The sequence below is a fragment of the Lynx canadensis genome, chromosome D4, assembly GCF_007474595.2.
Source record: "Lynx canadensis isolate LIC74 chromosome D4, mLynCan4.pri.v2, whole genome shotgun sequence".
Lineage (NCBI taxonomy): Eukaryota > Metazoa > Chordata > Mammalia > Carnivora > Felidae > Lynx > Lynx canadensis.
Window position 1 is genome coordinate 47,850,313 of NC_044315.2, and position 24,217 is coordinate 47,874,529.

Here is a 24,217-nt window from a genome sequence, read left to right on the forward strand (position 1 = left end):
TTTTTAATGTGATGTATCACGTTGATTTGCAAATGTTGAACCAGCCCTGCATCCCAGGAATGAATCCCACTTGATCATGGTGAATAATTCTTTTTATATGCTGTTGAATTCAATTTGCTAGTATCTTATTGAGAATTTTTGCATCCGTATTCATCAGGGATATTGGCCTGTAGTTCTCTTTTTTTTACTGGGTCTCTGTCTGGTTTAGGAATCAAAGTAATACTGGCTTCATAGAATGAGTCTGGAAGTTTTCCTTCCCTTTCTATTTTTTGGAATAGCTTGAGAAGGATAGATATTATCTCTGCTTTAAATGTCTGGTAGAACTCCCCTGGGAAGCCATCTGGTCCTGGACTCTTATTTTTTGGGAGATTTTTGATGACTGATTCCATTTCTTCGCTGGTTATGGGTCTGCTCAAGCTTTCTATTTCCTCCTGATTGAGTTTTGGAACTGTGTGAGTGTTTAGGAATTTGTCCATTTCTTTTAGGTTGTCCAGTTTGTTGGCATATAATTTTTCATAGTATTCCCTGATGATTGCATGTATCTCTGAGGGATTGGTTGTAATAATTCCATTTTCATTCCTGATTTTATCTATTTGGTTCATCTCCCTTTTCTTTTTGAGAAGCCTGGCTAGAGGTTTGTCAGTTTTGTTTATTTTTTCAAAAAACCAACTCTTGGTTTCGTTGATCTGCTCTACCGTTTTTTTAGATTCTATATTGTTTATTTCTGCTCTGATCTTTATTATTTCTCTTCTTCTGCTGGATTTAGGCTGTCTTTGCTGTTCTACTTCTATTTCCTTTAGGTGTGCTGTTAGATTTTGTATTTGGGATTTTTCTTGTTTCTTGAGATAGGCCTGGATTGCAATGTATTTTCCTCTCAGGACTGCCTTCGCTGCATCTCAAAGCACTTGCATTGTTGTATTTGCATTTTCATTTGTTTCCATATATTTTTAAATTTCTTCTCTAATTGCCTGGTTGACCCATTCATTCTTTAGTAGGGTGTCTTTAACCTCCATGCTTTTGGAGGTTTTGCAGACTTTTTCCTGTGGTTGATTTCAAGCTTCATCACATTGTGGTCTGAAAGTATGCATGGTATGATTTCAATTCTTGTATACTTATGAAGGGCTGTTTTGTGACCCAGTATGTGATCTATCTTGGAGAATGTTCCATGTGCACTCGAGAAGAAAGTATATTCTGTTGCTTTGGGATGCAGAGTTCTAAATATATCTGTCAAGTCCATCTGATCCAGTGTCTCATTCAGGGCCCTTGTTTCTTTATTGACCGTGTGTCTAGATGATCTATCCATTCCTGTAAGTGGAGTGTTAAAGTCCCCTGCAATTACCACATTCTTATCAATAAGGTTGCTTATGTTTGTGAGTAATTGTTTTATATATTTGGGGGCTCCCGTATTTGGCGCATAGACATTTATAATTGTTAGCTCTTCCTGATGGATAGACCCTGTGATTATTATATAATGCCCTTCTTCATCTCTTGTTACAACCTTTAATTTAAAGTCTAGTTTGTCTGATGTAAGTATGGCTACTCCAGCTTTCTTTTGACTTCCAGTGGCATGATAAATAGTTCTCCATCCCCTCACTCTCAATCTGAAGGTGTCCTAAGGTCTAAAATGAGTCTCTTGTAGACAGCAAATAGATGGGTCTTGGTTTTTTTATCCATTCTGAAACCCTATGTCTTTTGGTTGGCGCATTTAGTCCATTTACATTCAGTGTTAGTATAGAAAGATATGGGTTTAGAGTCATTGAGATGTCTGTAGGTTTCATGCTTTTAGTGATGTCTTTGGTACTTTGTCTCACAGGATCCCCCTTAGGATCTCTTGTAGGGCTGGTTTAGTGGTTGGAAATCAACTTTAATTGAGCCAGAGTTTAAGTTGGAGGTGGCCCAAATGCCACCTTTGCAAATCATCACAAATCCTTCTCAGACCCAACTTGTATTTGTTGAGATTAGATTGGCGTCTTGTAATTTCAGTTTATTGCAAGTGGTTACAAAGAAGGTATCTTCTAAGACTAAAAATAGTTTTGAGTATATAACTGGAGGAAATGTATGTATAGTTCACTGCAATAAAGCTTAGGATCCTAGGCTTAAATATTTCCAAATTCTTTAGTCTCATGAAAACAGTCACTCTTGTAAAATCTGAGTAGTATCACATTTTATTTACTTACTCACATTTGCAATATCCTATTCATGTTGGTGAATAATTTTAGAGGACTTGAAAGGTAGTTTAAGATAACTGTATGCTTTCTAATTTTATTAAAAAGATATTAAATATTGAGAATTTTAGGGCTAAAACCCAACATTTTAATTATCTAGAACATCTCAGTTTATTGGTTGGACAAATTTCTGGCTGTTTTAAAAACTTAGGATGATACAGAATCCAGAAAAAATAGCAAAGCTGATAGTTTACATTTGAAAATAAGTATGAAAATTATTGGGGACATAAACTGCTTTATGAACTAGACACAGATCAGTGCTTTACTTATATATTTGTCTCATTGAATCTTCAAAATAGTCCTATGAGATCAGTGTTACTATTAGTATTTTTTAAAAGGTGAAAGAACAGAAACTTTAAAGCAGTTAATCATTTGAACTTACCCAACTATTAAGTTTCAGGACTGCAATAGCCATTTCTTTTCCACTCCCAGTTCTGGTGCTCTCAGTGGTTGCTTCCCCTGGGAAGATCCAAATATGACAGTCACTCCCAGGAAAATCTGATCATTTGACTTGCTGACCAAATAGGCTATTGCTGGCTGTGATATCAGATTTACTAGAATTTAAAGAGTGAGAACTGCAGAAATAAGAAAAGGAGAAGAGAAGTATCTGGTCCATGACATAAGTGATAAGAGTGACTGTGACAATAGTGATCAGAAGATGATAATCAAATCTACAACAGAGGAGTAGTTCTACTCAGCAGTAGCAAATGCACCTATTAACTTACTTAGAGGTTATTTGGGTACAAGTTGGTAATGAATTTTAAGTTCCATACACTGCCCTCTGTTTAAGAAAGCAGAGAATAATGTAGTATGGATTAGGCATATTTCAATGGTTGTTATCATTAAAATAGAAAACTTTTATGTAAAAACTTACCAGGCATCTGGAAACCTGTATCACAAAAAACAGCACTTTTCCCCAGTGATTCTGCTCTTTGCATGCCATGATTATTTAAGGTTCTTGACATAGAAGAGATCAGGAAAACTTTAAGTATCATGCTTCAAGACCTTGTATATTTCCAATTTATTACCATTTAGTTCTGAAATAAATAGGACTCATAGAAGTAATTTCACCTTCTATTTTTAAAAAATTCTTTCAATGGGAAACTTTAAACCACAGTAAATGTTGCCTACTACTGAATATTTTATTTTTTTATTCAGGAAATGGATCAAGATATTTTATTTGATTTTCAAGGGACAGAATCATAATTGGTTTAGGAAAGAACACTTTATACAATTTTATTATTTCCTTTCATATTTTATCACCAAGCCTATTCCCCTTGCCTTCCTTCTATATATCTTATCCCTCATTTATCTAATGTATGTTCTTTTAGTTTTCTTTCCCATATATGTCTATCTATAAAACATGGATAAAACTGGTGTGTGTGTGTGTGTGTGTGTGTGTGTGTGTGCGTGTGTATCTTCATAATAGTGATGTACTCTGAACTTCACTCTCTCAAAAAGATGGTCCTAAAATTTTACTTACCATATATAGATCTAGTTCATTCATTTTCCTCTTTTATGAAGATAGCACATATGACTTGCTAATATCCTCATATTGTTTTCCTCCTTGTGCATCTCTGTTTCTCTGGCATATAACACAAAGCATGGATTGCTATGTAATAGGTTATATGCATGCTCTGTTTTATGAAGTACGAATAGATCATACTTCAAAATATCTGCATACATTTGCATCCCACGGACAAGATTGCACAAATTTTCACTAACATACTATTTGATACGCTATTTCTACCTATTTAAATATGTAAAATTATAGCACATTATCATAATTTACCTTTGTTTAGTGAGATTGAATATTGCTTTACATAATTATCATTCACCACAAATCACCTCTTCACCAGCCAGTACTTGTGTTGGTTTGACTGCCTTCTTAGCATCTCCTTCCATTGTAAATATTGGTGTGTCCAAAGGCTCGATATTTGAACATCTTCTTAATCTACAATCACTCTCTTGATTTTTAAAATTCAATTTTTAAAATTAAATTTGGATGAGATTACTATCTATGTCCTGATGACTTCCAAATTTTTAAATCTTAAGGCAGAACTCTTTTATATCCAGCTGCTTCCATGTGTCCCCTTGGAAGTTCAATGAATATCTTACAACTTATATGTCCAGAAGTGAACTTTTGATCACCATGCTCTCCTCCCCAAAAAGCCCTATTCTTGTACCAGTTTTCCTGTATATCATGAAACATGCTAAAAAATCTTGAAATGGTGCTTGACTCAACAGCATTCTCTCATACCTTATCACTTACCCATCAGTCAATCTTCTTGGCTTTATTATCACTGTCTATCCAGAATCCAGATGCCTTCTTCATATTCAACCACTATTCCTTTGTTCCAAGCCACCATCACCTTTGGTTGGGTCATTGCAATAGCCTCTTAACAGCCATCTGCTTTGATGGACACCGTACCTTTCAAAATATTTGGCTTAAAATTCTCCTATGTCTTTTCATCTCATTCATAGTTAAAACCCAAATCCTTGCAATAACAAGAGTGCTATACGATTGTTTGAACCTCACCTACCCATCTGTACTTGCCAATTGCATTTCAGCCACGCTGGCCTATTTGATGTTATTAAATATGCCAGTAATCTTTCTTTCTTTTTTTTTTTAAATATAGTTTATTTATCTTAAGAGAGTGGGGTCGAGGGGTGCAGAGAGAGAGAGAAAGAGAATATCCCAAGCAGACTCTGAGCTGCCAGTGCAGAGCCCAACATGGGGCTCCAACTCAGGAGAAATGAGATCATAACCTGAGCCAAAACCAAGAGCAGGATGCTTAACCTACTGAAACACCCAGGCACTCCTGCCAATAATGATTCCATCTCAGAATCTTTGAATTTCTATATCCTGTTGGGGACCCTGTTCTTTTGGATAGCTGCATGTTTATTTGCCTCTCCTCTTCTGGGTCTTGCTCAAATGCCACCTTGATTTTCAGTCCCTGGTATCCTGATGGACTTTTCTTAAAAAGACTCATTACCACATGATATCTTACATGTTTTCTTTTATAGTGTATATTTTTCTTTAATTTGTATCCTTTGAGAATATAAATTCACCTGCAGGAAGGTGAAGGTCAATTTTGATCCTTGCTCTATCCCCACTATTTAAAACAGCTTCTTCCCTTATGAAGAGCCTTGAGTAATGTACAGGATTGCTGAATCACTGTATTGTACACTTGAAACTAATACAACATTGTATGTTAACTCTACTGGCATTTAAATCAAAAACAGTGTTTAGCATTAAATAAATACTGGTAGAATAAAAAATGACTTTGCTTTTAGCTAAAGTTTATATTTGACTAATGGTAAAATTAATATCCAGCTTTATTTTGCTTCATATTTGGCTCATATTCTTATGTGTAGAAGAATGTGTATCCCTCTCTCTCTCATATATGAATTCCAGTACACAATATATGTGTATATTCTTTTAAACCTTTCTCCCCAATATTTCCATGCTCTTTTCCCTTTTGGAAATGTGCCACTTTGGGGCAGGATAGTGTATGTGTGTGTGTATTTTATGATTAGTTTTAGGTTCACAGCAATTGTGAGAGGAAGATATAGAGATTTCACACATACCTCCTTGCCCCTTGACATTCGTAGCCTTCACATCTTCATTGATGTAGTTTCATCAACAGTGGAAAATTGTTGATGTAGGTTCATCATCAAGGGAAAAATACACCCTTCTCTTGTGTGACATTGATAATGGGAGAGTCTATGAATGTAGAGAGGCAAAGAGGTAGATAGGAAATCTCTGTATATTTTTCACCAAGGATGAACCTACATTGACACATCATGATAACTCACAGTTTACCTTAGGGTTCACTCTTGGTTTTGTGTATTATATGGGTTTGGACAAATATATAATGACATATGTCCACCATTATGGTATCATACAAAGTATTTTTGCTGCCTTAAAAATCTTCTGTGCTCTGGCTGTGCATTCCTCTCCCCAATCTAGTCCCTGTAAATCACTGATCTTTTTACTCTCTCCATAGTTTTGCCTTCTGGTAAATTTCATACAATTGGAATCATACAGTACGTAGCCTTTTCATATTGACTTCTTTCACTTAGTAATTCTCATTTAAGGTTCCTCTATGCTTTTTCATGGCTTGACTTGTGTATATTTTTAAAAATGGACACTGTGAATCTTCCTCTTCTATTAAATGTGTTTAGCCTGTTTTATTTACTGTAATCTCACTTATGTTAGGACCTGTTTCTGTAATTTTTTAATGATTTTGATTTACCATGTTTCCTGTTTTTTAATTTTCCTACCATTACCTATAAAACATTTATCTTAACCTGAAAATTATGTATTATATTCAAGACCCATGTTGGGTATTTTTCTCTCTCAGTATTGTCCTAACCAAAGGAACTCTTTGGCCTTGTGTTGATATTCTAAGAGCTTTAGGACTGTAATGTCATTCCTTATTTAGTTACATTGTATGGTGTTTTTTAAAAAAAAATAATTTAATTTAATTTTTAATTTAAATTTTTTTATTTACATCCAAATTAGTTAGCAAATATAGTGCAACAATGATTTCAGGAGTAGATTCCTTAGTGCCCCTTACCCATTTGGCCCATCCCCCCTCCCACACCCCCTCCAGTAACCCTCTGTTTATTCTCCATATTTATGAGTCTCTTCTGTTTTGTCCCCCTCCCTGTTTTTATATTGTTTTTGTTTCCCTTCCCTTATGTTCAGTTGTTTTGTCTCTTAAAGTCCTCATGTGAGTGAAGTCATATGATATTTGTTTTTCTACGACCCAGCAATTGCACTACTAAGTATTTATCCAAGGGATACAAGTGTGCTGATACAGTGTATGTTCTTATTTTCAATATAATATTTTCCATTTTTCTTATTGCAGGAATTTATCTTTTAAAGAGTCTTTCAAAGATGATACATGTATGATAAAACTTCTGAGAATTTTTATACTGAAATTTTGTTTTTATCATGAATTATATAAGGGGAAGGGTGGGAAAGGGTATTCTTTCTTTGTGCCCAAGAGGTCAGGAAACAATTTGATACAACCAGAATCATCTCTGCCACAGGACACTATCAAATTGAAGCCTAATATAAAGATTTTGTTAGTTTTTTTAAGAGTTTTGGTTATAATTTTATCACTCTTTTATCCCCTGCTTGTACTCTTTGTTTTTTCTTTAGGTTTTCCAACTCATTGGGTTTGGCACTGCTATTTCTGTTGTCCAACATTCTTGTCCTATTTTTTTTCTCATTCTTTTCCTCCTCTCTTTTCTTCGTGTCTTCTGGGAGAGTTTTCTGACCCAGAGAACTGAGTGAAGTAATTTGATTTTGAATCAAATCATTCTGCTACTTCATTGGATTATTTATCTCAAAAATCTTATCTTCCATGTCCAATATGCCCATTTTAGAAATGCCTGATCATCTTGTCACATGATGGAAATATGTTCCTTTTTCTGTTTTAAGTATATTTTACTTGTTTTTTCAACTTGTTTTAAATTTCTGTACTGTCCCTTCCTTGGAGTTCATTTTCCTCCGTTCAAAGTTTTTCTCTCCGTTTTCCTCTAAAATAGTTTTCGTGTTCCTTAATGTCTCTTAAACATTTGCTTACAGAGAAGAATTATTTCCTAAAATGAAAGGAAACAACAGATGGCCTGGTCTACCATCTGTTGGGTGGGTTCGAATGACAATACTGGTGAGTTTGGGGCTTATGCTTCATAGTCCCTTTCTCTACCTACTGGAGAGTACTTTCCAAACTTGTATTCAGGCACTGCTCTTGTCCCATGTGGCAACTTTCCTGGGTAATTTCCCAGTTCTGTGTAGTGTGAGGAGGACTCCGGGAGCAGCTGGCTGCTGCAACCCTTGTTTTGGCTCTCCACACAGAACACTGTTGTTACCTGGTGGTTATCCTACACCCTCGAGCTGGAGATTAGCATTCCTGCCCTGTAGTATTAACAGGGTGGTCAATGATAGGGGAATAAGAATTTCAGGGTAGTAAGTGGAAATGGGTTTGCTGTCTGCAGAAACCATAAAATATCTTTTGAAATTGTGAAGAAATAGGATGGAGTGAAAACCTCTAAGATTTTGAGGGAGAGAGGATTCTATGTCCATTTGCCCTTTTATTCATTCATCAAACATTCATTCATATATCTATGCATTCAACAAATATTTATCAAAGACTTACTATGGGCCCCCAATTGTTACACTGTTACATAAGTGCACTAGGAATTGAGTAGTAAACAAACAAAAAATACCACACTTAGAGTCTGTGGATGGAGGAGACCAGTAAACCTATGTATAATCTGTTAGGGGAGGAGAAGTGCTGTGAATGAAAACAAAACATTTACAGGAGAGAGAATGTCAGAGGCTGGAAAGACCAGATTTGAGCAAAGACCTGAATGAAGGAAGAATGCAAATAGGTTGCCTTAGAGTCTCTACCACTTAGAGTTCATATAATTGTAGGCAAGGTTGATGGTGGGGATGGAGTAACAATGTATATGAAGGTCCATTGCATGGCATTGACTAGGGACTCAAAAAAGGGGAGCTACCCATACACATCATTAAAAAGTCCAAATTAATAATTTAGTTAGCATATCTAACTTTCCTGTTATTAAACATTGCTTTTCATTTGTTAAATTCCTGTGAGATTGGCAGCAAACACATAGCAAATCTCACTCACTTTTTTATATCTGAGGGTCATTAGTCATGGTCTTGACCATGGACAGTGGAGTTAAGATTACACTGGCAGAAAATAGTGGATTTTGAGGGCCATTCAAGGAAAAGTATGAATTAGTGAAATCCATAATGAGGATAGCTAACAAATACTTGGTAAATTCTTATTAGTTCTTGAGAAGGAAATAGGGCTATTCCTCCTCCACCTCTCTCTCTATTCTACCTCTCACCTCCCTCTCTCTCTCATGTTAAGCCAGCCGAAAACTTAGAATAATTTCATCATGTAAACATCATTAAACACTCCTGTTGAAGACTGTCATCTGCATAGATATACAAGCAAAATCAAATGACATCTTTTCCATCTTCCAACATCTCCCTGGCCATCATCCATAAGAGGGTTGAACATCTCATTGTTTTATTGTCACATGTGATCAGATGATACTAATTATTTAGCTTAATCTCTTACCTTGAACCTTGGAACTTGTGTAAAGAAATTGGCTGTTTTGTAAAACTGCCCACTTTTAAGAGTTGAATATTTTCCATCAGAATAAACTAAAAAGTTTAGACCATCTTATCTAAAGGCATTTTCCAGAGAAGTGTCCAAAATGTTTTGAATGGCCACAATACTGCAATAAAATGTATGATAGTTCAACTTGACAACTATATAAGAAATAGAGCTCATTTAGATGAGTGATCTCAAATTTGTAGTATCCCATTTTTTGTTCCAAATATAATGTTATTTAGATTGTTAAATACAAAATAGGAAAAAGAGTTACTTTTTCTGGCTGCAATTTGGTGGAGAAGGATGGTAATTGTGAGAAGCCCAGATGCCATCTATTCAGTTTTCTCCTGACTTGCTGAGGTAGACTCTTGGGGATTGGAGGAACACCATTTGGAAACCCCTAATTTAGATTTTTGAATTCTTTAATTATTATGTGCAGGTAAAGAAAAAAAGATAGATGTGGTCTCCATTGATTCTTTCTTCATAATATGGACTTACCGTACCCAGATTAAGTTGATACCTCCTATTACACATTTCAATTGTAGAAGGATAAGACAAGATTATTCAGCCATTATAATAAAGTGTTCCAGTAACATGGGCAACTTCAAACCATTCAATAGTCTGTTACTGAGGAGTAGATTTATCTGAAATGGGAGTGAGAGTTGAGAAACAGCCATCCTGTCTCTTACTGTATGCTTGCCTGGGCATAATGAGTTTACAGTGTTTATCTATGCATAATAGTGTCCTTGTATTCCTCTTGATTCATTTATCAACACTTTTAAAAAACTGCCATACACCAGTGAGGGTTTGAAGAAAAAAAGAAGAAAAGAAAAGACCAGGACTATAAGCTTTTGGCGCTCAAACTACATAACTTACTTTATACTGAAATATTTAAATTATAAAGGAAAGTACCCATTGGCAGTTAAATCATTCTCTATTTTCAAGTTGGCTAGAATTGCCAGAAAAAAAAATGCCATGTTACAATGTCATTGAATTAATGACCCTCGTTGCTTTAATGATAAATTACTTTTTAATGTGATAGTTTCTACTTTGAAATTTTCAGGGACTGATTGTTGGGGGTAAGAAATAACTTGTCCAAACAAATATTCTGTATTACTTATTGGTGTCCTCAATCCTTAAAACTGTGCGTGAGATGGGGCCTGGGTATTTCTCAAGGATAGGCTGGACATTTAAGAGTTATATTAAAAGAAATCCAGCCCATCCAGTTATAGAATTGAAAACTTCTGATGGGAGACATGAACCATTTGTAGAAAGCAATCCTGTCCTTTGCCTTGCTAGTAGCACGAGTATCATGGTAAATACATAATTGGTATTCAGTACTTGAATCACTGGCTAATGGGTTGATGCCCAAAACTATTGGCCATGAAGATCGTACAAAGAGGGCACTATTCTAAGAAGCAGAGCTTGAGGGTCATTAAGTTCTACAACTTTCACTGTTCTTTCAAAAACCAGATATTATGCAAAGGCATTCTGTACAATTTATTTCCTGAACTTTTGCCAATGAATATGATTTTCTCCTAATTCAAACACTATCAGCCTCCAATAAATGACAGTTCACAGCTGTTTTCTTAGCCTTGCTTGCACCCAAGTTTTCAGGAGGGCACACAATTGCCCTTAGAATTGGTTCTAAATTTTAAGGATTTGTGATTTGTTAGCTAGGATGACTCAGATGAAACCCCCTTCTAAAGAGATGACTCAGTGGTATTTAAAAAATGCTGTTATGTTAACTGGAAAAAATAGCTTTATGATGAGAATATTCCTTCTTTGAACTGTTTTATGACATTACTTGAAAATATTGCTATCTGTGACCCGTTTTTATATCATTCTGTGTTGTTGGTGCTTGAGGTAGTGGTTGCAAATGCGGTAATACCTCAGGACCTTGCCGATTCTTGATTTGGGATGATTTTCAAGGGATTGGCTAAAGTTTACTTTTTCTAGTCACCCAGAGAAATAGATTGATGAGCAGAATAATAGTCTGAATAGATTGCTGGAGTATTTGATGAGAAAGAAAATATACAGACATTTATTTATTTTTATTGTTTATTTTTTAAATATGAAATTATTGTCAGATTGGTTTCCATACAACACCAGTGCTCATCCCAACAGGTGCCCTCCTCAATACCCATCACCCACCTTCCCCTCACTCCCACCCCCCATCAACCCTCAGTTTGTTCTCAGTTTTTAAGAGTCTCTTATGTTTTGGCTCCCTCCCTTTCTAACCTCTTTTTTTTTTTTCTTCCCCTCCCCCCATGGTCTTCTGTTAAGTTTCTCAGGATCCACATAAAAGTGAAAACATATGGTATTGTTCTCTATATGACTTATTTCACTTAACATAACTCTCCAGTTCCATCCACGTTGCTACAAAAGGCCATATTTCATTCTTTCTCGCTGCCACGTAGTATTCCATTGTGTATAGAAACCACAATTTCTTTATCCATTCATCAGTTGATGGACATTTAGGCTCTTTCCATGATTTGGCTATATTGAAAGTGCTGCTATAAACATTGGGGTACAAGTGCCCCTATGCATCATCACTCCTGTATCCCTTGGGTAAATTCCTAGCAGTGCTGTTGTGGGTCATAGGGTAGATCTATTTTTAATTTTTTTGAGGAACCTCCACACTGTTTTCCAGAGCGGCTGCACCAGTTTGCATTCCCACCAACAGTGCAGGAAGGTTCCTGTTTCTCCACATCCTCGCCAGCATCTATAGTCTCCTGATTTGTTTATTTGGCCACTCTGACTGGCGTGAGGTGGTATCTGAGTGTGGTCTTGATTGTACAGACATTTAACATTTGTTAGATTAAAAATCTTTATTATCAGATCATTATCTGTACTTTCCAGTTATTGGTTGTGTGATCTCCATTTTGTCCGTAAAACACTGATGGCATTAATACCTACTTGTTGTATTCATCTCTTTCATCCATTAAATGGTGGTACTAATGGAACCTACATGATGGCATTGTGAGTGGTAATGGGTTAATACACATAAAGTACTTAAGCAGTACTTGGAATATACAATTCTTTCAGTGTTTTAGCTGATTTCGAAAATTATTATCAGCCATGTGATTACCTATTTGTTAGTAATAAAAAACATTATTTCTGGGCCTTTTTTTTGATTTAACTTTATTTTGTATTTTTTTAAATTTACATCCAAATTAGTATATAGGGAAGCAATGATTTCAGTAGATTCCTTAATGCCCCTTACCCATTTAGCCCATCCCTCCTCCCACAACCTTCCAGCAACCCTCAGTTCTCCATATTTATGAGTCTCTTGTTTTGTTCCGCTTCCTGTTTTATATTTTTGTTTCCCTTCCCTTATGTTCATCTGTTGTGTCTCTTAAAGTCCTCAGATGAGTGAAGTCATATGATTTTTGTCTTTCTCTGAGTAATTTCACTTAGCATAATACCCTCCAGTTCCATCCACGTAGTTGCAAATGGCAAGATTTCATTCTTTTGATTGCTGAGTAGTATTACATTTTGTGTGTGTGTGTGTGTGTGTGTGTGTGTGTGTGTGTGTGTATATATATATGTATGTATATCACATTTTCTTTATCCATTAATCCATTGATGGACATTTGGGCTCTTTCCATACTTTGGCTGTTGTTGATAGTGCTGCTATAAACATGGGGGACATGTGTCTCTGGGCCTTTTTTTAAATATCACTGGAGAAATTTAGTCTAGACCTCTATTAATTAGGATTTGGACCAAACGTGTACATTTAACAATACATAAATATTCTAAAATAGACAATTCACTAACGTAGACTTCCCTGGATTAATGAAATTTCCCCCCATTATTCTAAGTCTCATGCTAAGAATCTGAATTGTACTCATAGCTTGTGCTGAGCATTATTATTATATATTGAAGCACCAATTGTATGCTGGAAAGTACATCATAATGATAGTTGTCATAACTGTTTTATTCCTGATTTTTCTAATCTCCTCTTTTCCCTCTTAACTTTGTTAATAACTATTTTGAATACTCTATGGGGGTGGTGTAAGATTAACTGTTAAACTTGATTCTGGCAAATGTTATTTTAACTTAATCAGCATACATTTTTCCTTCTATCAGCACCTGGTTTTTTTCTTTAGGCCTAACATCTTTACCGTGAGATAGAGTTTTGATGCCAGTAGTCAATAAAAGGTTGTTCTACCCTTTTCCCTCCCCTCCCCTCTTTTTAGCAAATTTCAGGAAATGGACCTCTGAATTATAAACTTTAACAGAGACCTAAAGACCAAAACTGATCCTGGTTCTTCACTGCCAGGAATGCATGTGAGAGATAATGTTATTTGTTGCTGTTACCCAATTCAATTGCACTACTTCTCATTCTTCCCTTTATTGACCTAGTTCTTTGGTTCTTCCTTGGTTTCTGTCAGCTATGCCATATTCTTCCAATAATTCCTTTTGTTGGTTAAGTTATCCAGGAATTGTTTTTTGCTGCTTGCAGTTAAATTCCCTAATGGTACAGTGTTGCAAAAATAGACTGGGTGGTGAGAAAGATGTGGTTCCAGGAATTTGTTGAATTTTGCCCTGTGAAAGTCACTGAGCTGGTCATGGCTGTTTCTTCTAAAAAGGGAATGTCTGGGCTTCTGGTTTTGGAATTGGATTCTAGCTCTAATACCACAAAAACGTTGCTGGGATAAAATAAAGTATTAAGGCTGGAGGCCCTCTGAACAAGCTAAGAGTACCTACATAAAGGAGGGAACCCTACCAGATCCATATCAATGATTAAAACACCCTCTTGTGCTGTCTTGTAGATCAAGACAACACAGAGGAAATATGTTTGAGGAATGGCTTGAAACATAGAGCATGGCTACATCAGATTAAATGGAGAATATGTATAACTTTTCCCTCTTGAAGGGAAAAGAAGCATCAAGAAATATTTTTGGTAGTAGCAAATAAAAATTCATCACTCCTGAGATATTTTTCTCTCTAGCTTCTGACTTAAGCTGTAAAATAGTGAGGACAACTACTGATTAGTTGTCAATTCAGAGCAAGTGCAAAGTTGGGCAACCAACTTTGAGTTGTGCATGATATTACCACCCAAATCTTAGAATTCGGCAAAATTGTTGTTTTTTTGTATTTAACCATGCTAACCTATTTTATTTCATTTTTTATTTTAAACCATTTTATTGAGGTAGATTACCATACAAAAAGTTTTACATGTTTAGTGTACACATCCAATGAGTTTGGGATAAGTATATACCTGTGAAACCATCACCATAATCAAGACTGCAAATGTATCCATCACCTCCCAAAGTTTCCTCCTGCATCCTTTATTACTATTATTTTTTTGTATGTCATAAGAATACTTTACATAACATCTATCTTCTTAACAAATTTTAAGTATACAATACAATATGTTAACTGTAGACATGATGCTATCTTGTCCATCTCCAGAACTTTACCTTAGATTACTGAATCTATGTACCTTTAATTATTACCTCTTCATTTCCTCTCTCACAGCCCTTGGCAACCACTAATCTACTTTCTACTTATGTGAGTTTAACCATTTTAGATTATATATGTAAGTGAGATCATAGAATATTGTGTGTCTGGTTTATTCATTTAGCTTAATGATCTCCAGGTCCACCCATGTTGCTACAAATGACAGATTTTTGTGTTTTTTAAAGGTTGAATAATATTCCATTGTAGATGTATACCATAGTAGATGTATATTCTTTATCTATTCATCCAATGATGGACATTTAGATTGCATATATTGGCTATTGTGAACCTTGCTATTGGTTTGAGTTCCTTATATTTTTTGGATATTCATCCCTTATCCAATAAATGGTTTGTAAATCCACTGAATATATAAAAAATTTCTACCATTGTGGAGGTTGTCTATCCATTTGGTTCATGGATTTCTTGCTGTGCAGAAGCTTTTTAGTTTGACATAATCACACTTGTTTGCAGTTCATGCTGTCGTTGGGTATATTTTTGGTCTCCAATCCAAAAATAATATCACTAAGACCAATCAAAGTGCTTTTTTTTTATCCTCTTTAGGAGTTTAACAATTTTCAGTTCCTATATGTAACCTTTTTGAGGTTTTGAGTTGATTTTGCATACTGATATAAGGGTCCAATTTATGCTTTTGCATGTGGATATCCAGTTTCTCAACTCTATTGAAGAAGCTATTCTTGTTTGTAGGAGATTGCTAAAATGTGTTTCTGTGTGGTGATGAGGGCTGGCTCCTCTTATTCCCCCATCTTGCTGATGTCATTTCTCAAATTACTGATAAAAACCTAAGATAAGTCTTAAGTTTGACAGTTAATATCTGTGATGAGAGAAAAAAATTGCCCTATAGGATCAAGTTGTTACTTAATCTTTTTAAACTGAGACCCATTTACAGATTATTACTTTGTTCCACCATCGTCTCAGCAATACATTGTTGCAAGGGATGGAGATGGGGTGGAAAACAGGTAACCATGTACCATATGTCCTTTTTCTAAGAGCCCTTTCAAAGAATTTTAAATGGAAAATATTAAAAACTGGGGCTAGGATTCATTTATTCATGTATGTATGTATGTATTTTACCTTATTGATGTACATCTAGTAAACAATGATGTCTTAGGAAATGTTCAGCAAATATGGGACATAAATATATACATGCCAAGATAAAGATAAAGCTATAAAATATATGCAATGCACCAATATGCACAGAGCAAGCTACTGAGTTTAACACCTGCTTTGGAAATGGGAGATTTGAACTTCTATGAGGTAGAACAAAACTTCCAAAATAGTTAGAGCTAATAGAAGTTCTACATCAATGAATCCTATTGAGTTCATTTAAGGCAGTATCTTAGGAAAGTCATAGTTTATAGAACTCATGATGTCTTGAATAATATCAAGGGCTCAGTAGATATTCAGTCATCTAAGTTGATGATGATGATTCAGCCACATGGGTATTATATCACCTATAGTTTGGAAATCACGATACCTTACCTTTCATTTTCACTTTGCTGGGGTATGCTAAATTGTTACTAAACATTACTCATCTTCTGCTGTAATTAATCTAAAACATATGTGTCTCATACCCTATTTATATTTTGAAACCCAAATAACAAGATGCCCTCATTTTAAGTCTTGTCTGTGTAAATTCCACTGCAAAAGCATGAAATGACAAAATTTTAACAAGGAATCAATAATTAAAATAAGTATATTCATGCTTACTCTAAATACTATTTATTGACTAACTTAGACATTTTGAGACATAGTATTGGAATACTTTCCATTTTAAAAAGGCTTACCATATTCTTTCCTGCCCTATCTTATTCTGTCCCACCCAACCTGACTCTACAACCCTGAATGAGGTATGAAAGAGAAGTTATAATTCTGAATCTGCAACCCTTGAAGCTGCTAGCCTAGATATTTCCACAACTGGTTTGCCATAAGCACAGAAAATGATTGAGATGTGTGCAAGAATACTTGTTTCATTTTTAGAAGATGCTCAAAAGTTCACCTAACTGGCTTAAATTTAAGGAAGGCAGAGCTGAGAGCTGCATGTGCTCTGAGTTTTCCCTGTGTTAAAAAGAGAGAAAAGCTCTCTTCCTACCCCCAACAAACCTGTAGAAGACTTCCTGATGCCCTTTATTAATGCTGGTTTTGGATCATCAGAGAATTAGAATAGTGATTAAATCTTTTACATCCTCAAATCATTATCATTGATCTGCCATTTCCCTTAAAAACTGGACAATATAGAACTATGGGAAGGCCAACATAAAATGCATAATAATCCCAATCAGAATTTTGTTAGTGCTTGATGGTTTGTTTAAACATAAAGATGGAGATCTAAAGAAAAGCTCGTATCTTTCTTCTAGAAATTAACAGGGGTGCCTGAGTGGCTCAGTCAGTTAAGTGTCCGACTTCAGCTCAGGTCATGATCTCATGTTTCGTGGGTTCAAGCCCTGTGTTGAAGCCTGGATCTGCTTCAGATTTCTGTGTCTCCTGTCTCTCTCTGTCCCTCCCCACTTGCACTCTTTATTTCTCTCTCTCTCAAAATAAACATTAAAAAAACACCAAAATAACAACATGAACATAAAAATGATCAAATCAACATTGTCCAAGAAGTGACCTGAGGTCAGTAATACAAACTTCAGCTTAATTTTTAAATTCAAAATCTGGTCACAAAACCCTAAAATATGGTGCTCACTATGAAGATAACAAGATGCTTCCATATTATAAATAATCTAGAATGCATGAAATAATATTCGGTCTAAACTTTGTAATAAGACAAGGAAACAAATATATTTTAGAAAGATTTGGTAGTCAAAATTGAAACAAAAATTTAACTTCCAGTGAACCAGATTACCTCAATCCATGAGCTTTTTAGTTTTTGATTGAAAGCATGAGAGTAAGGGCAGTTCTGAAGTAGGAAAAATAGAAATTCCAGATAGACAACTTCTTAAATCTTGGCTCTGTTTTAGGTATTATTTGTCTTTATACAGTGATTGAGCAATTCCATACATCAGTGTTCATCAAGGACAAGTGTACTCCTTATCCCATCACCTTATTAAACCCAGCCCCCCACATCCATCCCCTCTGGTAACCATCAGTTCTCTATAATTAAGAGTCTATTGATTTTTCTGTCTTCTTTTACCCTTGGATTGTTTGTTTCTTAAATTTACATACGAATGAAATCATAGAGTATTTATCTTCTCTGACTGGCTTATCTCACTTGGCATTATACTTTCTAGCACCATCCATGTTGTCACAGATGGCAAGATTTCCTTCTTTTTTATGACTGAGTAATATTCCTGTGTGTGTGTGTACACATGTATATATATATATGTGTGTGTGTGTACCCATGCATATATATATATTTTAACAATTTGTTCTTCCAATCTGTAAGCATATATATAACATATATATGCATATGTGTATACACACAACACACACCACTTCTTTATCCATTCATCAATCATTGGACACTTGGGCTGCTGCCATATCTTGGCTATTGTAAATAATGCTGCAATGGATAGGGATGAATGTATCCCTTTGAATTAGTATTTTTGATTTTTTTGGGTAAATATCCAGTAGTGTAATTACTGGATCATAGGGTAGTCCTATTTTTAACTTTTTAAAGAAACTCCATGCTGTTTTCCACAGTGGCTGCAACAGTTTGTATTCCCACAAACAATTGCAAGAGGCTGCCCTTTTTTTTATGCATCCTCACCAACACCTATTGTTTACTATGTTGTTGATTTAGTCATTCTGACTGGTATGGGATGATATCTCATTGCAGTTTTGATTTTCATTTTTCTGATTGTAGGTGATAACATTTTCATGTGTCTTTTGGCTATATGTATGTCTTTGGAGAAATGTCTGGTCATCTCGTCTGTTGATTTTTAATTGGATTATTTGTTAGGTGTTGAGTTGTAGAAGTTCTATATATGTTTTGGATACTAACCCTTTATCAAATATGTCATTTGTGAATATCTTCTCCCTTTCTGAAGGTTGCCCTTCAATTTTGTTGATCATTTCCTTCACTGTCCAGAAGCTTTTTTTCTTGATGAAGTCCAAATAGTTTATTTTTGCTTTTTGTTTCCTTGCCACAAGAGACCTATCTAGAAAAAGTTGCTACAATAGGCGTCAAACAGGTTACTGCTTGTGTTCTCTTCTAGGATTTTTATGGTTTCAGGTCTCACATTTAGGCCTTTAACCCATTTTGAATTTACTTGTGTGTGTGAGGTAAGAAAGTGGTCCAGTTTCATTCTTTGCATATTGCTGTCCAGTTTTCCCAGCAGCATTTGTTGAAGAGACTGTCTTTTCCTGTTGGATATTTTGTCCTGCTTTGTTGAAGTTTAATTGACCATACAGTTGGGAGTTCATTTCTGGGTTTTCTACTCTGTCCTATTGATCTGTGTGTCTGTTTTTGTGCCAGTAGCATACTGTTGGATCGCTATAGCTTTGTAATATAATTTAAAGTCTGGAATTGTGGACTTCAGGTTTGCTTTTCTTTTTCAAGATTTCTTTGGCTATTCAGGGTCTTTTGTGGTTCTAGACAAATTTTAGAATTGTTTGTTCTAGTTCTGTGAAAAATGTCGTGGTATTTTGATAGGGATTACATTCAATCTGTAGATTGCTTTGGGTAATAGAGACATTTAACAAATTTGTTCCAATCTATAAGCATGCAATGTGTTTTAATTTCTTTGTGTCATCTTCACTTTCTTTAATCTGTGCTTTATAGTTTTTAGAGTACAGGTCTCTCACCTCTTTGGTTGGGTTTGTTGCTATTACTATTTTTAGTGCAATTCTCAATGGGATTTTTAAAATTTCTCCTTTTGCTGCTTCATTATTGATAATAGAAATACAACAGATTTCTGTCCATTGATTTGTATTCTGTGACTTTACCTAATTGTTTATCAGTTCTTTTTTTTTTAATTGAGCCTTTTGGTTTTTCTATACAGTAGTATCATGTTACCAGCAAATAACTTTTACTTCTTCCTTACCTATCTGGATGACTTTTATTCCTTTGTGTTTTCTGATTTCTGTGACTAAGACTTCTTGTACTGTATTCAGTAAAGATGGTAAGAGTGGACACCTTTGTCTTGCTCCTGACCTTTGGGGAAAAACTCTGTTTTTCCCCATTAAGGATTATGTCAGCTGTGGGTTTTTCATATATGGCCTTTTTTAATGTTGCAGTATGTTCCCTCTAACCCTACTTTGTTGAGGGTTTTTATTATGAATGGATATTTTACTTCTTCAATTGCTTTTACTAAGTCTATGGAAATGATCATATAGCTCTTATATTTTCTCTTATTTAAGTATCACGCTGATTTTTTAATAATAAACCACCTTTGCCACCCAGAAATAGTGAAAGATTTTTAAAAATATATTACTGAATTTAGTTTGCTAGTATTTTTTAAAAAGATTTTTGCATCTGTGTCATCAGGGGTATTGGCCTGTAAGTCTCTTCTTTAGTGGTGTCTTTATCTGGTTTTGGTATCAGGGTAATGCTAGCCTCATAGAATAAATTGGAAATTTTCCTTTCTTTTCTAATTTTTGGAATAGTTTGAGAAAATAGTTATTGACTCTTTAATGTTTGGTAGAATTCTCCTGTAATGCTATCTGGTCCTTGACTTCTGTTTGGTGGCATTTTGATTATTTTTTTTTTTTTTTTTTTTTTTTTTTTTTTTTGCCGATTATCAGTCTTTTCACATTTTCTATTTCTTCCTGTTTCAGTTTTGGTAGTTTATATGTTTCTAAGAATTTATCTATTTCTTCTTTGTCCATTGGTTGGTATATAGATTTTCATAATATCTTATAAATCTTTGTATTTCTGTGGTGTTTGTTGTTCTTTCTTTTTTCTCATTGTGATTTTTATTTGTTTTGGTCCTTATCCTTTTTTTCTTGATCAGACTAGCTAGAGGTTGATCAGTTTTACTGACTTTTTTCTTTTTTTTGAAATTGATCAGTTCCTGGTTTCATTGATCTGTTATATTTTTTCTTAATATATCACCGATTTCTGCTCTAATTTTATTATTTCCTTCCTTCTGCTGATTTGAGGTTTTGTTTTGCTAGCTCCTTTAGGTGTAGGGTAGGTTGTTTGTTTTGAGATTTTTCTTGCTTCTTGAGGTAGAGTTTTATTGCTATAAACTTGCCTCATAGAACTGCTTTTGCTGCATCCAAAGGTTTTTGGACCATTGTGTTCTCATTTCATTTGTTTCCATGTATTTTTTCTTCTTTGATTTCCTGGTTGACCTGTCCATTCTTAAGTAGTGTGTTGTTTAACCTCCATGTGTGGTCCTTTCCAGATGTTTTTTTCTTGTGGCAGATTTCAAATTTCATAGTGTTGTGGTCAGAAAAGATGCATGGTATGACTTTAATATTCTTGAATTTGTTGAGGCTCATTTTTGAGCTAAAATGTGACCTTTTTTGGGGAATGTGTACTTGAAAACAATGTTGTTTCTGCTGTTTTAGGATGGAATTTTTGAATGTATCTGTTAAATTACAGTGTGTCATTCAAAGTCCTTATTTCCTCATTGACATTCTGTTTAGGTGATCTGTCAGTTGATGTAGATGGGGTGTTAAAATACCCTACCATTTTGTATTGATGAGTTCCTTTATGTTGTTATTAACTCTTTATATATTTGGGTACATCTATGTTGGGTGCATAAATATTTATAATTGTTAATATCTTCTTGTTTGGATTATCCCCTTAATATTTACATAGTTAATAATAACATATAACATGATTATATATTATATATATAAAATTTGTCTCTTTGTCACTTGTCTCTTATTACAGTTTTTATTTTAACGTCTAGTTATCTATACAAGTATCACTACTCCAGCTTTGTTTTGACATCCATTTGCAAGATACATAGTTTTCATCCCCTCACTTTCAATCTGCAGGTGTCTTAGGTCTAAATGAGTCTCTTGTAGGCAACAAACACATAGATGGGTCTTATGTTTTTAATCCATTCTGTCACCCTATTTCTTTTGATGGGAGCATTTAGTCCCATTTAGATTCAAAGTAATTATTGATATATATTGTCATTTATTACTTGTTCTGTGTTTCTGAAATTGTTCTTTGATCCTTTTTGTCTTTTTCTCATAGTTTGCTGGTTTTTCTTTAGTGGTATACTGGGATTTGTTTCACTTTATTCTTTGCATATTTACAAGTGTTTTTGATATATGGTTATGATTAAGTTTGTATATAAACTCTTTAGCACATAGCAGTCTACATTAACTTGATGGTATTGGCATTTAACCCTTCTTTACTCCTCTTCTCCTCATGTTTTATGTATATGTTGTCATGTTTTACATAGTTTGTGAGTTCCTTGACTGATTTTTTTTTTTTTTACGGAAATACTCATTTTTACTGCTTTTGTTTCCTACCTTCATACTCTCATTTTGATCTCTCCTTTCCACTCAAAGAATCCCCTTAATATTTCTTGCAGGGATGGTTTAGTGGTCATGACACCTTTAGCTTTTATTTGGGAAACTCTCTCTGCTGCTATTCTGAATGACAGCCTTGTTGGATAGAATATCCTTGGCTGCAGATTTTTTCCCATTCAGCATATTGAATATATATTATGCCACTCTCTTTTGGCTGGGAAAGTTTCTGCTAAAAATCTCCTGATAGCCTAATGGGTGTTTCCCTTGTTAGTTACTGTGACCTTTTGTCTTGCTACTTGGTTTTTTCCCCCATTATTTGGTGTAGGTCTGCTTTTGTTTAATTTTGATGACCTTTTTCTGTTCTTTGATTTTAGATAAATTCTCTGTCTTCTCATTTTGTCTAAGTCTCTGTGCCTGATTCCCTGTGTTGGGTAAGTCAGCTATGTCTCCTGTTCTTGAGGGTAATGGCTTTATAAGGAAGAGGTCCTTTAGTGTCCTGCAGTATAGTATTCCCTGTTTCCCAGGGCCTGGCTCTTCTGGTGAATGTTTCCAGTGTATGCTGAGTGTGCTCTGCTGTTTTGTTCTGGCCACATTGATCCTTCAGGCCATGGTTGTCTGTAGAGGCGCTCTTTGCCTATTGTGGCAATGTTTAGTCCCTGGCCTGATGTGACATGTTTTAACTAGGTGTGCTGCCTTCTGTTTGTGAAATGATACCTCTCGCCACTGGAACCAAGTCTCTGCAAAACTCCCTGGTGGAAAGATGCAATCTTCAGGAGTTTTGGCTGGTTTTGGGGAAGAGGGTCTGTGTTGCTGGGACTGGGGCAAGCATGCCCAGAAAGGGCAGTTGCACCAGAGTGTGGGGGTGGAAGGGGTGGGCAGGGGGATGTAGTATAACAAAGTTAGGTAGTAAGTGTTGGAACTATGCTGGTTCCACAGGTGATTCTGTGTTTGTGCTGAGGCAGGGGAGGGAAATGGTACAGCCAGTTCCTTTCATTCCAGAAGGTTTTCTCCCTGAAAGCTGTCTCTCAGGTCCACACTCACACATGAACAAATAAAATCCCCACTATGTGCCCCAGATGCTCTTCAGAAAACTATTTCTATGTTGTATGTCTGCAAGCTCTTTGCCCTGTCTTTTTCTCATGAGCAGCCCCATATTCTTTACTGTGGCCTCTGAGCTCTCTGAGCCAAGCCTGCTGACCTTTAGAATTCCAGACTTTAAGCCCCACTGGGTGTAAGAACTCAAAAAACTTAGCCCCTCTTGCTTTCCAAGCCAATTGCTATGGGAATTCGTTTCCCCATTTGCTAGTCGGTCTTTTGCCCATCTCTGTGACTGTGTCTCCCCACCTCTGGCGACGTTTCTCTCTGTTTCTCTCTGTTTCTCTCTGTTTCTCTCTGTTTCTCTCTGTTTCTCTCTGTTTCTCTCTCACCCCGTCTCTCTCACCCCGTCTCTCTCACCCCGTCTCTCTCACCCCGTCTCTCACCCCGTCTCTCTCACCCCGTCTCTCTCACCCCGTCTCTCTCACCCCGTCTCTCTCACCCCGTCTCTCTCACCCCGTCTCTCTCACCCCGTCTCTCTCACCCCGTCTCTCTCACCCGTCTCTGCACTTCCTATATTCTTTACTGTGGCCTCTTCTCCACCTTTATTTGTGTAGTTTGTTCTGCCACTCTTCAGATAATTTCAGGGGTATTTGGGATGACTTGACAGTTAAATAGTTGTATTTTGGGGACAAGGTGAGCCTAGGGTCCTCCTAGTTTACCACTACATTGGCACTTCTGTTTTAGTTATTCAGCAACCCTAGGCAAGTCACTTGATATCTCAGAGTCTCCATTGTATCACTTATTTAAATAGGGATTTAGACCAGTAGTCACTTCCAGATTTAAAAGCTACAGGATTTTAGAGCCCTTTCAATACCTATTCTTCCTTGTGTTACAAAACCTCTCTGCTTTATAGACTATATCTGT

At 35.6% G+C, this 24,217-nt stretch overlaps 1 long non-coding RNA gene across 1 annotated transcript; it reads right to left on the reverse strand.

Moving 5' to 3' along the window:
• Positions 1-1,616: 1,616 nt before the first annotated feature.
• On the reverse strand, positions 1,617-21,895 carry LOC115499719. The gene is made up of 3 exons (XR_003964252.1): positions 21,847-21,895; positions 3,100-3,106; positions 1,617-1,675 (listed from the first exon to the last, which is right to left on the reverse strand). It is a non-coding gene; the product is annotated as an uncharacterized LOC115499719 (long non-coding RNA).
• Between the last annotated feature and the right edge of the window lie 2,322 nt (positions 21,896-24,217).